We start from the raw sequence: 19,114 nt of genomic DNA, 5'->3' as shown, positions 1-19,114 counted from the left end.
ATCGAGTGGACCCTTGATGAAAAGCTTTTCAGCCTTAAAAAAATAAACAACACTGCACAAAGTAGTCCTGAACTTAACGGTTCATCAAAAGGATTCCGAAAGAATGAGTATCAAGCTTTAAAAAGTCCTGGGGTTGATTTGTTCGACTGAAACCCTTCAAGGCGGTGCCCCAGCATGGCCGCAGTCAAATGACTGAAACCAGTAAAAGATGAAAGATAAAAGATATCTGTTTATCTGCCAGTGAAAATGTCTGCAGTTCTACTTGAGTTTTACTGTGTCATGCTCTACGTTCAATCACCGACGTGTGTTCTTTGTTCTCGCAAGAAATCTACCAAGGTTGAATGGTTTGCCACCAGTACGATATGACATCTGTAGACTGATACACACATAATATCTGGATCATATGTATATCATACAATATCACGTATTACATCGTGATTTGATGTATATCATGTAATATCAAATACCATGTAGCGAGCGATCATATGTGTATCATTCTCCCACACGAACTTTTTTGTACCTGCTTCACTCACTTTTATCAAAGTTAGTGTAACAATCCATCTAGAACTTTAGCTGAACATGCTATCCTGCGAGTCAAAGAGCCTTTCCTTCAGACGACACGCTACCGCCTCGGAAAAGAAGTCTCATTGGATAATACCTCCACAGCAACGGCTTGTATAGAGACGACGGACGGGTAGTTTCAAGTTATAGGAGCAGTCATAATATGGATAAATTTAAGGAGAAACAAATAAGAATCTTCAAGGGTTTTACTTGAATAAGATTATCTTTACCGACCGAACCACCGTCATCTTACTTTAGAATTGAAGACTGGCGGGTACTAACTATTACTTTACAAAGCCTAACGAAGGAGTCGTATATATTTATAGGAATTCCAGTCTCCCGTATCTCTTCAGATAGAATTATCTTTGACAGAGTTGCACCCACTATAACGAGACATCAGTAAGGAGTGGTGCTAGCGAGTACTTGTGTACATCTTAAATACCCTACTCACAGTCTCGAAGAGAGTTAGAAAGGAGAAAGTAAGCTGGTTCAATCCTCCGCTCAACCTAGATGTCTGCCTGCACAATCGTCACCAGGAACTTTTTATCCTTAATTAGGCACCACTTTCCAAGTACGCACGGTTAAAATAAGATGTTTAAATGTGCTGAATCGGAAGGAACTTTGGTACGATTGATAAGAATAGATCCTCTTGATTTCGATTGTAACTGCAGTGAAATTAAACATTTCATTAAAATTATAGAATGGTATTAACAACGAATAGCTTCAAAAGATTTGAAAACAGAGTTCCGTTGATAGCAGTAAAATGACAGTTCAGTGCTATTAAAGAATACAGTGAGCTACTGCAATATGTGCTATTTCTTGTGGAAAGTTACTCGCCCCTGTTGAATAGGAGGGGCCTTGTTCTCTGTTACAGAAGGTGGGACATTTTTGCTGGTCCATTTTAAGTATCCCGGAAGGATTATTAACTACGAAATATAAACCAAAAAATCAGGACACAGGTGCAAAATATGTGAAATATACTGTTGAATAATTGTTAGACAGGTGAAAAATGATGATTTTATCAACTACGGCGTTTTAATGATCTATTCCTGCTCAATTCAACACGTGGTAAAACGTACTATCATCATTATTGCATTCTGAAGATGAGGCCGTGGTTCGTATTTTCAGAATAACGTATGAAAGAAAAGCTGTTCATTACATGCATACACAAACACGCGCACACATTCACACACACACACACACACACACACACACACACACACACACACACACACACACACACACACAGAACGAGGCTTTTATTTCGAAAGCGCTCAATATATAAGTCAAATAAATTAAATCAGTTGGGGCTACGGCAGCGTCTGCTTGACAAATGGAACGGAAATCGTAGAATCTCGAATATACAATATACAGAATATGTATGTATGTATGTATGTATGTATGTATGTATGTATGTATGTATGTATGTATGCAATTATGTATGTATGTATGTATGTATGTATGTATGTATGTATGTATGTATGTATGTATGTAAGTATGTGGATGTATGTATGTGTGTGTGTACGTATATGTATGTATGTATGAATGTGTGTGTGTGTATGTATATATATGTATATATGTATATATGTATGTATGTATGTAAGTATGTGGATGTATGTATGTGGATGTATGCATGTGTGTTTCTCTTCTGTTTATAATTATTTAAATTCTTCCTTTAAGGAAGGAGCTGGTTTCTAACAAGGATATACACATATGTATATATGTACGTATATATGTATGTATGTATGTATGTATGTATGTATGTATGTATGTATGTATGTATGCATGCATGCATGCATGTATGTATGTATGTATGTATGTATGTATGTATGTATGTATGTATGTATGTATGTATGTATGTATGTATGTATGTATGTATGTATGTATGTATGTGTGTGTGTGTGTGCATGTGTGTGTGTGTGTGTGTGTGTGTGTGTGTGTGTGTGTGTAAGTTAGTCTATCACCACATACCTAAATACATGCAACGTCTGATGGAACGATGTGACACAGCCTTGAAATGCACAAATTTGCGACTAAGCGCTCGCTAATTCTCACACATAATTTGCTCATCATCATCGCCGTCGCTATCAACACCACCACCATCACTAGCATCATCATCATCACCATCATCACCCGATCTCTCAAGATTAGCTGTAGCAGCAGCAACTACTACTACTACTACTACTACTACTACTACTACTATACAGTTTCATCATTGCATATTAGATATTGGGCAGAGTGTTGCTCTCCTGTTGAGGTCGGCCTCACTGTGTTGACCTTTCAAATGTCACTCAACAAAATGAATGGAAAAATAAAATACACAAGTTTAACAAATCTCATCCGTAAAATAACAAAACAAAATAACATATATAACATAAATAATAATAATAATAATAACAACAACAACAACAATAATAATAATAATAATAATAATAATAATGATAATAATAATAATTGATAATAATTGATAATAATTATAACAATAACAACAGTAACAATACTACGAGCAGCATCAGCAACAACAGCAGCAGTAGTAGCAGCAGCAGCATCACCTCCACAACTATCACCACCACCACCACCAAAACCACTACCACCACCACCACCACCACCACCGCCACCACCACCACCACAACAACAACAACAACAATAATAATTTCTACAATAAGCACAAGGCCTGAAATTTGGGGGGTGGGGGAGGGGGCTAGTCGATCACATCGACCCCCGTGAGTAGCTGGTACTTATTTAATCGACCCCCGATAAAGTCGACCTCGGCGCAATTTGAAGTCAGAACGTAAAGACAGACGAAATATCGCTAAGTATTTCGCCCGGCGTGCTAACGTTTCTGCCAGCTCGCCGTCTTAACAACAACAACAACAACAGCAGCAACAATGATAATAATAATAATAATAATAATAATAATAATATAATAATAATAATTTTTGTGGTCTTGGTCAGCTTATTGTTGTCCCAAGCCCGTTTGGAGAGTTGGGCCATCGCAGCAGCTGCCTTGCCAATGCGTATATTGAGCTCAGCGTCAAGGGATAGGTTGTAGGTGACGGTAGAGCCCAGATAGGTAAACTTCTCCACCTCTTGTAATCTGTGGTCTCCAATATGTATGTTTGGGATGTCCGATGTAGCCTGGCCCATGATGTTGGTCTTCTTAAGGCTGATAGCTAAGCCAAAGTCGCAGGCATGTGTACTCAGCACTCTACTGTATGGAAGCGAGACCTGGACGCTATACACACGCCAAGAGCGTCGCCTAAACATCTTTCACCTGCGCTGCCTCCGAAAAATCCTCCACATCAAATGGCAGAATCATATCCCCAACAAAGATGTCCTCAGGCAAGCAGGAATACCAAGCATGTTTGCACTCCTCACACAAAGACGTATGAGATGGCTTGGGCATGTTAGCCGTATGAAAGATGGCAGAATCCCCAAGGACATACTCTACGGAGAGCTTGCTAGGGGTACTAGGTCTGTGGGTAGACCGATCTTACGTTACAAGGATGTTTGCAAAAGGGATATGAAGGCCTGCAACATCAACATTAGCGGTTGGGAGGCAGTCGCCGGCAACCGTGGAGAATGGCGACGTACAGTAAAAGAGGGTATACAGAGGAGTGACAGAAAGAGAGAGAGAAATGGAAAGAAAGGAAGAGACATAAACAAGAGACCATGGCACTACAACCAGCCAGGAACAGTCTTCGCTACATTTGCAGTACCTGCCAGAGGGAGTGTTTGTCCAGGATAGGACTACACAGCCACAGCAAGAAATGTAACAGGAAATAAAATATAACAGCCGGACTAGACCTAGAAAAAAAAAAAATGCGCAACTCCATTGTCTCCCGAGACAGAAAGGATGCCAAACAATAATAATAATAATAATAATAATAATAATAATAATAATAATAATAATAATAATAATAATAATAATAGTGATAATTTTGATGATGATGATGATGATGATGACGACGGTGATAATAATGATAATACTACTACTACTAATAATAATGAAAATCAGGAAATTAAGACGGAATTGCAACAACAATGATAACGAAAACAACGAGAACAACATCACCTACAACACTACCAACAAACACAACAGCATCATCGTCATCATCATCAACAACAACAGCAAAACAAATAATGACAAAAAATACCACAGCATCAATGACATCAGGAATGACTTAAATAATAGCAATAGCAACATCATCATAAATAACATCTTCAAAAATCGCAATAACATCAATATGAACAGCAACGGTGTCAAAAGTGGCACCTTCAACAGTAATAAACACTGACGATAGCGAAACCAAATAGCAACAGCATCATTAGCAACAACTTCATCAACAGCAACAGTAACAACTCCAACAAGTATAACATCAACAACAACACGACAAAAACCTCAGAAGTAACAACATCTGCGAATAACGAGGGAGAACGTCTATGTCGTCGTCACCCGACCTGCTAGAAATAACAATCAAACTTCTCTCAAATCATACTTTGTGTCTCAAATAATGAGTAAACATATTTGTTAATATAGTCCTAGCTGTCCATATATAAGTCAAGGTGGTCATGGCTGGAATGCTTTTGTTAATTTTGTTAATTGGCATCAATTTTTGGCTTTGAGCCAGGAACATAACATTACCAACTTTTAGGCATTTTAGGAACATTTCCAATGGTGTTAATTCTTCGATTAATAGTATTCTATTAATCTAAAATGGAAGTGGCTTCCACAAAACATTTTCAAATGTTGAATTAATTTCTTACAAAGCCAACACGCCACATCCATCGAATAATTATATTATATTTGCCTTGGGCTAAACTTTAAACTGCATTCGGTACAGGGGCCTTGGTACGAGAGTTCCAAGGTCTTGAGGAGCGTGGGAGCACCTCTTAGCTACTTTCGTCCCCAAGTCTACTCTGACCTGGAGTTATAGCATCTGTTAGGGTCCCAGCTATGGGTTAATTAGCATGGATACTACTCGCTTCAAACCCAGACTGCGTCTACTCTAATACTCGGCGGTGACTTGGTCAGCGAATCCTCTGCCACGGTCGACAATCAACGGCAAGATGAGCTGCTACAGATCACACTATCCCAAAGTGTGTATGCGTGTGAATAGTGACCACATGTGAATATGTATTCTCACTGAAACTCCGAACATGAACTCTACACTTCAACAGCGAATGACGGATATGGTTACGGCGTACGCGTTGTCCGATGTGTTTGCTCTCCCAGTGGGACATTTGTCAAACTTTCAAACTGAATTTTGGGCTTTACGCAGAAGCATTACTTCGCTTGCTGGGACGGTAGGACCGACCGTCAGATGTGATTAGCATTCATGAGAAACGTGGTGAATGCATCGGTCGGAGCTGGCTCAACCCAGCCTGGGTGAATGTCGCCGCAGGTACAGTAAGTAATCTTATTACAGAAGGACCATCGGGGAACGAGACTGCCATGTAACAAGCTGCTAATAAAGAGAGAGAGACAATAAAGCGTGCATGCAGATGTGCAAGGAAACGTTTACCGGATTAACGTTCTACATGAAACAGATTATTCGGCATTGATTCTTTGGTTTGAGAAAATTCCGCTGCCAATCGTTGTTATTTGAAAAAGGTTGTGAAGAAGATAAACTCTGTCGGAAGTGCATCTTCCTATGTTCAATGAGAAACGTTATAATCAGTGACGTAGCCAACAGGGAAGCAAAGGGAGCGACTGCTCCGCACGAACACGTTTTTCAAAATTGGCCCCTTTTCAACAGTTTTTTTTTGTAAAAAAACTCTTTAGCTCACTTGTGCGATAGAAGTCGAATCTCTTTTCTTTGTTAACCACATGGCCATGGTAGAACTTTCTGGGGTCTTTACTTTATTTGAGCAACATCCCATGTTTTTGAACTGTCCCGTCAATCTCTTGTGATGTGTTGGTGACAGCTGACATCTGAAGAACCGAAACAAACCCTGACGTCATAACCTCTCGACACTGGATGATCCTGTGGAGTTTTATCTTTTTCCTGTCACACCTATATATCAGTAGTTGGAAGTCTCATACATAATGACATTGTTACTGAAACACGAAATTAATGAATGTAGAATGCAATTACCCTAACCCTAACCCTAAACCTAAACCTAACCCTAATGAAATATTTCGCAGAATATAAGAGAAATCAGTTAAAAAACTGTTCGGTATGCGTCACGGCACCATTTTTTATGTAGTCGCTTCTAACTTTTGAGCCTGGTTACGCCTCCGGTTAAAAGTCAAATAAACTAATCTTTACGAAGAATACCCTGTAAACTTTGAAAGTTTATATGGGTGGGGAAAGAATTTGAAGTTACTTAACCTTGTCCCCAGTTCTAAGTCCTGCATCTCATAGCGCCAGAATACTAGCTCCTTTTGGATGTAATCGCTGGACTTGAGTGTCGGAAGGAAATACAGAGAATGGAATTTACAGCCAACCTATTGATGCAAGCGTACCTAAACCCTTCACCCAGTGTGAATCAAATGACTTTTGTACATGAATCAGATCTCTCAAACACATCAGTGGGATTAATGGGATTCAGGGAGGATCAAAACAACCAGGTAGCTCTCAGAAAATCATTTAGTTTTGATCAAAATAGGCAAAGACATGGCTGTGTGGGAAGAAATTCGCTTCTCAACCACATGGTTTCAGGTTCAGTCCCATTGCGTGGCACCTTGGGCAAGTATCTCCTACTATAGTCTCAGGCCTTGTGAGTGGATTTGGTTGATGGTAACTGAAAAGAAGCCCGTAGTTTGTGTATGTATGTATGTATGTATGTATGTATGTATGAACCTCCACTAACTATTCTGCGTATATATATATGTATTAATCAATATAAGGGTAGCAAAAAATTCAATAGAAATTTTTTCGCCACCAGCGGTCTAGAGAGAAAGAAAAAATAGTCAATAGACTATATAATGTACATTCAACAACAATATTAAGGAATGGCCTTAATAGGCCATTCAACTCACTAAAACGAGCAGCTAAACTCAAACCGCTAAATAGTAGTAATTCAGAAATCAAAGGAAAATTAAAACCATTTACCCTAATCATCTTTGGACTATGCATAGTTTCGACGTACTTTTTGGTACCAAAAAGTACGTCGAAACTATGCATAGTCCAAAGATGATTAGGGTAAATGGTTTTAATTTTCCTTTGATTTCTGAATTACTACTATTTAGCGCTTTGAGTTTAGCTGCTCGTTTTAGTGAGTTGAATGGCCTATTAAGGCCATTCCTTAATATTATTATTATATATATATATATATATATATATATATATTATATATATATATACACACACACATATGTATATACATACATACATACATACATACATACATATATACATACATATATATATATATATATATATATATATATATATATATATATATATATATATATGAGGGTGAGTCAAAAAGTAATGCCATTTTGTTTTGGACTGGTATAATTACCAACACAGGAACATATATCATACATGAAAATGAAGCTGGTCCTCTGTGGATCACATCCCTACTTCTCAACATAGTCACTGTTTCTCTCAATAGCAATGGTCCACCTTCGAATGAGAGCATGTATCCCTGCCCCGTAAAATCCTGTTGTCTGTTCTTTGAGCCACTTCTTCGCTACAGTTTTCAATTCCTCGTCACTGGAATAATGTTTGCCTCTCAAACCCGCTTTCATGGGGCCGAAGAGATGATAGTCCAGTGACGATGATAACACACACACACAGACATACATTAACGCACACCTCAACTCTATCACTGTTCCTGTGTGTGTGTGTGTGTGTGTGTGTGAATGTCAGTCGTCACAAAAATGTATGTATACTGACAGATACATACATCGTCACACACATATGCTTGTCAGTCATCGGCCTAACGTACGTAACGAACGTGCGAACACACTCATATAAAAAAATGTGACGTCATCGTCGTTGTGGTGGTGGTGGTGGTGGAGGTAAAAGATGTCGTTTACGATAGGTGACTAAAAGAAAATTGATAATGTTAATTTTTTTTAATGTAAATATGTGAATGAAAATATAGTTTAGTTGGTAGCCAAAATCTTACTGAATCTTTTGATATCTGAAACGTCGAAATCAGCAACTCGGTTTTGGAATGCATAATGAACCTACGCACACACATACAAACTCTCTTTTGTAGATATAGATATATACATTATATATATTACATACACACATGCACACACACACACACACACACACACACACACACACACACACACACACACACACACACACACACATAGTTATATTCATGCATTCACACACTCGAATATATGTTTGTGTGTGTGTGTGTGACTATACGCTTCGTACTCCATCATTCAGGTGTATAAACAATTCCTCTAACCACCACCCCTTCCCACCCGCCACCTCCACGCCGTTCCCTGTCTCTCTTCTCTTATTTCTTTACTGCCCACAAGGGGCTACACACAGAGAGGACAAACAAGGACAGATAAAGGGATTAAGTCGATTATATCGACCCCAGTGCGTAACTGGTACTTATTTAATCGACTCCGAAAGAATGAAAGGCAAAGTCGACCTCGGCGGAATTTGAACTCAGAACGTAAAGGCAGACGAAATACCTATTTCTTTACTGCCCACAAGGGGCTAAACACAGAGAGGACAAACAAGGACAGACAAACGGATTAAGTCGATTACATCGACCCCAGTGTGTAACTGGTACTTATTTAATCGACCCCGAAAGAATGAAAAGTAAAGTCGAACTCGGCGGAATTTGAACTGAGAACTGAAAGAGAGACGAAATACCTTTTTCTTTATTACCCACAAGGGGCTAAACACAGAGGGGACAAACAAGGACAGACATAGGTATTAAGTCGATTACATCGACCCCAGTGCGTAACTGGTACTTAATTTATCGACCCCGAAAGGATGAAAAGTAAAGTCGACCTCGGCGGAATTTGAACTGAGAACGTAAAGAGAGACGAAATACCGCTAAGCATTTCGCCCGGCGTGCTAACCATTCTGCCAGCTCGGCGCCTTTTGTCTCTCTTCTGTTACAAGATAAAAAGATACAAAAGATGCAGCAGATCCGACTTGCATTTCTACAGAAGTATTTGGGGAAGTGAAGAATTAAATAATTGCAACCGAAATACAGAAATAACAGATCTTTTGTCGAGGATTGTGTTTTCTAGGGTAGGGTGAAACCCTCCCCGCCCCCCTCTCTCTCTTTGTCTTTCTCTCCCCCACCCCACCCCTACGATTGTTGACCTTTGACATTAGACTCGTGATTTACGTCACTTTATTATCTGATAGCACCACCACTATCACAACCAACATCAATTACTCCTCCCCCCACACCAGCATCATCACTTCCATGGCCATCACCACTACCACCTCCACCACCATCATAACCACCACCACCTTCGCACCTTTTCATTACGGCTATTACCACCATCACTGCTATTACTGCCACCACCACCTGCACCACCACCTCCACCACCACCACCACCACCACCACCACCACCATTACCACCACCACCATTACCACCACCACCACCACCACCATCATTACCACCACCACCACCATTACCACCTCCATCATTACCACCACCACCACCACCATTACCCCCCACCATCATTACCACCTCCGTCATTACCACCACCACCACCACCACCGTCGCCGCAGCCACCACCACCACCACCATTACCCCTCCACCATCATTACCACCTCCGTCATTACCACCTCCGTCATTACCACCACCACCATTACCCCCCACCATCATTACCACCTCCGTCATTACCACCTCCGTCATTACCACCACCACCATTACCCCCCACCATCATTACCACCTCCGTCATTACCACCACCACCACCACCACCACCACCACCACACCACCACCATTACCACCACCACCATTACCACCACCACCACCACCACCATCATTACCACCACCACCACCATTACCACCTCCATCATTACCACCACCACCACCACCATTACCCCCCACCATCATTACCACCTCCGTCATTACCACACCACCACCACCACCGTCGCCGCAGCCACCACCACCACCACCATTACCACCACCACCACCATCATTACCACCTCCGTCATTACCACACCTCCGTCATTACCACCACCACCATTACCCCCCACCATCATTACCACACCTCCGTCATTACCACCACCACCATTACCACCACCACCACCATCATTACCACCTCCGTCATTACCACCACCACCACCACCACCACCACCATCGGTACCAACATATCGCTTCCTCCACCACTGCTGCCACCACCTCTTCCACCATCACCACCACCACCACCTGCCCCATAATTACTCTGCCTAATGGCTGTAGAATCGTGTCATTCACAATTCCGCGTTTCACATAAGACCGCGTCTCTTGCATAATCTTGTCTGTTCACGAGACAATGTCTACCCTGCCTTTCCTAAAGCTCTATTTATTAAGAAGACCGAGTCTAAAACCTTCAGCACGTGTACCGAAAGGACCATGTCTATCATAAGACAAGGTCTGTCTAAATATTCTACAGATTAGTCTGTGTCTATCACACTATTGTCTATTACAAGACTGTCTTTACGACCGTGTCATATAACAAAACCTTGTGCTTAACAAGAGTCTTTATGACATCAAAATACTCTATCTTTCAGAAGATCAGGTACAACATAAGACCATGTCTGAAATAAGACCACGTCTAAGACAAACCCATGTCTAAAATAAGACCATGTCTAATATAAGACCATGTCTACATAAGACTATGTCTAAAATAAGATCAAATACAACATAATACCATGTCTAACATAAGACCATGTCTGAAATAAGACCACGTCTAAGACAAGACCATGTGTAAAATAAGACCATGTCTAACATAAGACCATGCCTAAAATAATCTCAAATACAACATAATACCATTTCTAATATAAGACCATGTCTGAAATAAGACCACGTTGAAGACAAGACCATGTCTAAAATAAGACCATGTCTAACATAAGACCATGCCTAAAATAAGATCAAATACGACACAATACTATCTAACATAAGACCATATACAAAACAATACCGTGTCTAGCATATGATCATGTCTAACGTAAGACTATGTTTAATATAAGATCATGTCTCTGAAATAATACCATGTCTAAAATAAGACCATGTCTAACATAAGACCATGTCTAAAATATGATCATGTACAACAGAAAACTAAATCGAAGACAGGAACATATCTTTCTCAAGACCGTGTCTGTCACAATGCCATATCAAGCAATGAAGTCATAAAAGAATCATCCATAACTTGCAAAAAGCAACATTTATTAAACTGTTATTACTGTTATTTCTTTATTTTCTGCTAACAAATGCACAAAAAGTTACACGTTTGCATTATGTTATATATACAATAATAATAAAGGACGTTACCGTATACAGTTTTACAAACCAAGGATGTTATATAGACCTCCTTGACTCAAGTTAGAGAAGGGGTGCGTATTATACACAAGGTTTAGGTCTTTCAGAGGTACAGCCCCCTAAAAATCCCCTGCGTATTATACTCAAGAGCGGACTATACTCGAAGATTTACGGTAAATCAAAGGGAACCACAAAAGTGGTTCAGAAACACTAATGTAAGAGATCTTTAAAAAGCATTGCACATGGAACCAGCACGACGGTTATCATTAGAAGGAATCTGGAGTGAATATTATGCGTGATGTAGGCTACCTTGGGATAAAAATAATAAAGTGCTGAGTTGCTGTTTTATAAATTGGTGCGTTGCAATAGAAAGAGTCTTCCGATCAACGTTTCCGTCAATTGTTGATACAATAGACGGGGGTTTAATTGTACGAAACAGAAGCTATGGTGCTGGGGTAGGAGTTTGGCTGTCCAGAGGATGTGTGTGTGTGTGTTTGTGTGTGTGTGTGTGTTTTGTGTGTGTGTTTGTGTGTATGTATGAACGTGTGTGTTTGAGCGTGCGTGTGTATTTTGTGTGTGTGTGTGTGTGTGTGTGTGTTTGTGTTTGCGTGTATATATGAACGTGTGTGAGCGTGTGTGTGTGTTTGAACGTATGTGTGTTTTGTGTGTGTGTGTGTGTGTGTGTGTTTGCGTGTATGTATGAACGTGTGTGTTTGAGCGCGCGTATGTGTGTGTGTGTTGAGTGTGTGTTTGTATGTATGAACGTGTGTGTGTGTGTTCTGTGAGTGTATTTTGTGTGCGTGTTTGTGTGTACGTACGAACGTGTGTGTTTCAGCGTGTGTGTGTATGTGTGTGTGTGTGTGTGTTTTGTGTGTGTTTGTGTGTATGTATGAACGTGTGTTTGAGCGCGTATGTGTGTGTGTGTGTTTGTGTGTATGTATGAACGTGTGTGTTTGAACGTGCGTGTGTGTTTTGTGTGTGTGTGTGGAGTCTGAGTCTTTGTGCTTGTCTCCGACGACCACTTCATAATCGGTGTTGGTTTTATTTCTGTCCCCGTAATCTGGCAGTTCGCGAAAAGAGAACGATAAAATAAGTACCAGATTTTTAAAAATAAGTACTGTGGTTGATTTGTTCAACTAAAACCCTTCATGGTTGTGCCCCAGTATGGCCGCACTCCAGTGACTGGGAATCATGATGATCAAGGGTCACATGAAAATGTCGGTTTCAAATTTTGGCACAAGGGGCTAAACATAGAGGGGACAAACAAGGACAGACAAAGGGATTAAGTCGATTACATCGATCCCAGTGCGTAACTGGTACTTATTTAATAAACCCCGAAAAGATGAAAGGCAAAGTCGACCTCGGCGGAATTTGAACTCAGAACGTAGCGGCAGGCGAAATACCTATTTCTTTACTACCCACAAGGGGCTAAACACAGAGAGGACAAACAAGGACAGACAAACGGATTAAGTCGATTATATCGACCCCAGTGTGTAACTGGTACTTATTTAATAAACCCCGAAAAGATGAAAGGCAAAGTCGACCTCGGCGGAATTTGAACTCAGAACGTAGCGACAGACGAAATACGGCTACGCATTTCGCCCAGCGTGCTAACGATTCTGCCAGCTCGCAGCCTTGCATTGCTTTTTAAAATATCGAATGGCTATGAATGTCCAGTGGAGTAAAGTAGGAATCAAAAAAGATCCAAAAGTTAGAAAAAACGGAAAGAAATGGTTGAGAAACTCTGCATTAGAGTGAAGAATGGATGGAAGCACTCCGTCGGTTACGACGACGAGGGTCCCGGTTGATCCGATCAACGGAACAGCCTACTCGTGAAATTAACGTGTAAGTGGCTGAGCACTCCACAGACACGTGTACCCTTAACGTAGTTCTCGGGGATATTCAGCGTGACACAAAGAGTGACAAGGCCGGCCCTTTGAAATACAGGTACAACAGAAACAGGAAGTAAGCGTGAGAGAAAGTTGTGGTGAAAGAGTACAGCAGGGATCACCACCATCCCTGCCGGAGCCTCGTGGAGCTTTAGGTGTTTTCGCTCAATAAACTCTCACAACGCCCGGTCTGGGAATCGAAACCGCGATCCTACGACTGCGAGTCCGCTGCCCTAACCACTGGGCCATTGCGCTTCCACTAAGTGAAGAATACAAAACGACTGAAAGAAGAATTTTTACAGCAAAATGTTTGCGAATATGATTGATTGGTTCCTAAAATTACGATGTAAAACAGATTTTATTTAACAAACATTGATAACAGATCTTCAGACCTCATGTTGACGGTGATTGATGATACTAAAAGAGAAATGAAACAGAAGAGTGATGAATTACGATGTACAAGATACATACTTAGCCATTAAAAACAACACAAACGAAAGCTGTTAACCACACGGAAGCTGTTTATTATTTGGTGTCAAAATTTTCATTGCACCAAATAATAAATGTTTTGTGCTGTTTTAAATGGCTGTAATTGTTTTAATTTCATCTTGTGGCCATAGATCATATCACTTGCCGAGTAATTTCGTCTTCGAATTAATGAATTATTTTGGCCAATAAAGACTCTCGTTTAGTTGCAGCATCTGTAATGATGAAGAGGAGAAAACAGATACCAGCCAAACCAGAAAACGCTGTTATGGACGTGTCTTTTATCTTTTACTAAGAGTATAGCCCGGCGTTGCTCGGGTTTGTTTTCTTTTTCGACCCTTTTGAATTGGAATTTTTGAAACGTAAAACTTTTGCATAATGTAGCTTGTTATTCTCTTTAAGTGAACATTTTTCTGGTTGAAATACACCGAAAAATGGCGACACCGTTGTAAAAAAAAAATAGGGATTTTCATAGAAAAAAAGCAACTTTTTGATGTAAATAATTTTTGGTGTTAACATGGTCCGATTTGAATTTTTTTCTTCAACGGAAGGAAGAGCAAGCCTTCTTCTATCATACTCTCAATTTTGGTCAACTTGCGCCGCAGGGTCTCGGAGGAGATAGTGTTAGTTGAAGGCTACCAAACCTGCCACGCACGCACGCACACACACACACGCACGCGCACACACACACACACACACCACACACACACACACACACACACACACACACAATTTCAGCTTTATATATAAAGATTTGTTTCAGTGATAGGACTGCGGCCATGTTGGGGCATCGCCTTGAAGAATTTTCTTATTTTCTTCTTTTTTTTTAAAGCCTGGTACTTATTCCATCAGTCTCTTTTGCTGAACTGCTAAGTTATGGGGGACATAAACACACCAACACCGATTGTGAAGCTGTGGTGGGGGACAAGCACAGACTCAAACACGCACACGTATCTATCTATCTATCTATCTATCTATCTATCTATCTATCTATCTATCTATCTATCTATCTATCTATCTATCTATCTATTCTTTTAGCAGGTTAGTCGCTCTCTCTCTCCTCCTTTCTCTCTATTTGTGTATCTGCAGGTTAGTCAATCAAAAGAAGAGGAAGAAGGGAAAGAGGAAAAGGAAGAAGGAGGAGGACAGTCAATGGAAAACTTTGTCGTTAGAAGAGACAACCCGAATGAAAAACAATCGAAAATTCCGACGTAAGCAATCAGATATACATGCACACACACACACACACATATATATATATATATCATCTGTTGTCCATGCTGACATGGATTGGATTGCTTGACCAAGGCTGGCAAGCTGGAAGGCAACACCAGACTCCAAATCAGACTGGTTTCTAGTGCAGCCTACCAGCTTGCCAGTCCTTGTCAAACTATCCAAATCATGCTACCATGAATGGACATTAAATGATGATGATGATGATGATGATGATGACGATATATATATACATACACATTGTCCACATGTCAATATATATATATATATATATATAACGGGAAGCTTTATGAAAATAAAGTATTAGTATGGCGCTCAGGAATATAAATAAAGTCTTTTACGTTTCGAGCCTACGCTCTTCAACAGAAAGATACACAGAAAAGAAACACAGAAAGAAACAAGGAGAGAAAAAAAAATATATATCAGTTTACAAGGATCATGGATCATAGTCAACATGTTTGCACAAAGATGGAGAAAGACTTCATAAAAATACTTGAATCTACTTCTCGAGAAGAGATAAAATAAATAAATAAACTGGAGCGAGTGGAAGAAGTTTAGCCAAGAGGTAGTAAAGGATTATTGTGCTTGCATTACACCATAAACTGTATTAATGATGATATCGTTGAGATTGGGAAAAAAAAAAACCCAGAAAAAACACGAGGCTCGAGGCTCGATCAAGAGTTCGTTGGCTACTGATGAAAAAAGAACAGCATAAGAACAAACCGCGACCTTTTATTAGCGAAATCTTATCAACGTCTACGAGCGAGCCTCACTGAGGATATAAATATAGCAAATTGTCTGGCATTGAAAGAACACATCTAATACAAAAGAATAGAGCTTCTCTTGTGTGAAGAATTAACAGTTCGTTCTTTTCTACTCTTGGCACATGGCCCGAAATTTGGGGGAGGGGGCCCGGTCGATTAGATCAATCCCCAGTACGCAACTGGTACTTAATTTATCGACCCCGAAAGGATAAAAGGCAAAGTCGACCTCGGTGGAATTTGAACTCAGAACGTAACGGCAGACGAAATACCTATTTCTTTACTGCCCACAAGGGGCTAAACACAGAGGGGACAAATAAGGACAGACAAACGGATTAAGTCGATTATATTGACCCCAGTGCGTAACTGGTACTTATTTAATCGACCCCGAAAGGATGAAAGGCAAAGTCGACCTCGGCGGAATTTGAACTCAGAACGTAAGGCAGACGAAATACTACTAAGCATTTCGCCCGGCGTGCTAACGTTTCTGCCAGCTCGCCGCATTCAAAATTTGTAATTAATATTCATTTCTACTCTAGGCACAAGGCCCGAAATTTTAGGGGGAAGAGAGCAGTCAGTTAGATCGACCACCTGTACGCAACTGGTACTTAATTTATCGACCTCGAAAGGATGAAAGGCAAAGTCGATCTCGGCGTAATTTGAAAGAATTAACGGTTAATTTGTTATTACAGAATCTAATGTTCAAAATATTTGCAACCGGATTAAACCCGTTCCTTTTGATCAGTCGTTTCAACCACTTCTTACCAATGGATTGCTTTGATTAGTATTGTATTCTTCAGGAGCCCCGAAGCCATTCAATGTTTAGAAACTGGTTTTATAGTTATTTCTTTCAACATATTCGCTTGTCTAGGTTTGCTATAGCATTCTCTGAGAGAACATGTTTCAGGGACTGGAAGCATGTTAAACTATTTTAAAATTATTTTATTCTTTTATTTGTTTCAGTCATTTGACTGCGGTCATCCTGGAGCACCGCCTTTAGTCGAACAAATCGACCCCCGGACTTGTTCTTTGCAAGCCTAGTATTTATTCTATCGGCTTCTTTTCGCCGAGCCGCTAAGTTTCAGGGACATAAACACACCAACATCGGTTGTCAAGCGATGGCGGGTGGGGGGGGGGGACAGACAAACACAAAGACACACACAAATATGTATACACCTATATGTATATATACACGACAGGCTTCTTTCAGTTTCCGTCTAACAAATCCACTCACAAGGCTTTGGTCGGCTCGAGGCTATATACATACATACATACATACATACATATGTATATATATATATATATATTATATATATATATATATATATAATATATATATATATATATATATATATATATATACATATATATATATATATATATGTATGTATGTATGTATGTATGTATGTATGTAGTATGTATGTATGTGTGTGTATATGTTTGTGTCGCTTGATAACCGATGCTGGTGTGTTTACGTCTCCGTAACTTAGCGGTTCGGCAAAAAGAGACCGATAGAATAAGTACTAGGTTTACAAAGAATAAGTCCTGGGGTCGATTTGCTCCAGCATGACCACAGTCACGTGACTGAAACGAGTAAAAGAGAGTAAAAGAGTAAATCGGAAAGTGGTGGCCAAACAGAAAAGATCCGAGATCGAATCTTTGGACGGAGGACAAATTGGACTTTTGGAACGACGACGACGACAAGAACAAGAACAAGAACAACAAGAACAAGAACAATAAGAACAAGAACAACAAGAACAAGAACAACAACATCATCGATGATCAGCGACAACAATGATACAGTAACGGCGACAAAACCGATAACGACGACGCCCTCAGCACAACAATAACAATTCCAGTAACGACGACAGCGATGATAACTAGAACAACACGAAGACGACGACGACGATGACAATGCCGATAACAACGACGGAGATAACAATAACGGCGATGACAAAGATGATGACGACAGAGGCAACAACTACAACAAAAAAAAATACGAGAACAGCAAAGACAGCGACAAGAACATCAAAAAAAATATCAAATGCAATTACCACCACCACCACCACCACCACCACCACTACTACTACTACTACTACTACTACTACTACTACTAAAAGTGACAGGAACTGCAGAGGCTAACATGCCCGTTATTGCTGTAGAATAACAGAATTAAAGATAACAGGAAAATCTTTTCTTTTGTGTTGTTTGTAGCTCAGGTGAGGCGCGATCCAGCCGTGACCATCCCATTTTTTATTCAAGCGTAATACGTCTAGGGTTGTTATTTAACTCCAGGTCAGTCCGTCGACTAACAGTGGTCTTTTATCATCTTACGTGTCATTCTCCTTTTAAACAGTATGGTATAGTTTGAAGGCGTGGAGGTGCAATGGCCCAGTGGTTAGGGCAACGGACTCGCGGTCGTAGGATCGTGGTTTCGATTCCTAGACCGGGCGTTGTGAATGTTTATTGAGCAAAACACCTAAAAACTCCACAAGGCTCCGGCAGTGGGGAGGAGCGGACCCTACTGAATCGAAACCACTATCATATGGCCGCGAGTCCGCTGCCCTAACCACTGGACTAGTGCACCTCCACGCCTTCCAAAATATACCAAACTCTTTAAAAAGAGAATGACCCGTAAGAGATTGTAATCCAAGATACACAGACGTTGTGAGTTGGACCACTGTTAGTCGACGGACTGGCCTGGAGTTAAATAACAACACTAGACCTATTACGCGTGAATAAAAGATGGGATGGTCACAGCTGGATC

At 40.3% G+C, this 19,114-nt stretch overlaps 1 protein-coding gene across 1 annotated transcript in view; it reads right to left on the bottom strand.

Moving 5' to 3' along the window:
* Positions 1–19,114, bottom strand: part of LOC115210395 (disabled homolog 1) — a 172,906-nt gene that overhangs the window by 140,802 nt on the left and 12,990 nt on the right. The gene's annotated exons all lie outside the window — the stretch shown is intronic.

The sequence above is a fragment of the Octopus sinensis genome, linkage group LG4 (genome assembly GCF_006345805.1).
Source record: "Octopus sinensis linkage group LG4, ASM634580v1, whole genome shotgun sequence".
In the NCBI taxonomy this organism is placed as follows: domain Eukaryota; kingdom Metazoa; phylum Mollusca; class Cephalopoda; order Octopoda; family Octopodidae; genus Octopus; species Octopus sinensis.
The sequence above is the reverse complement of the archived record's forward strand: the minus strand, read 5'-3'. Positions and strand labels throughout refer to the sequence as shown.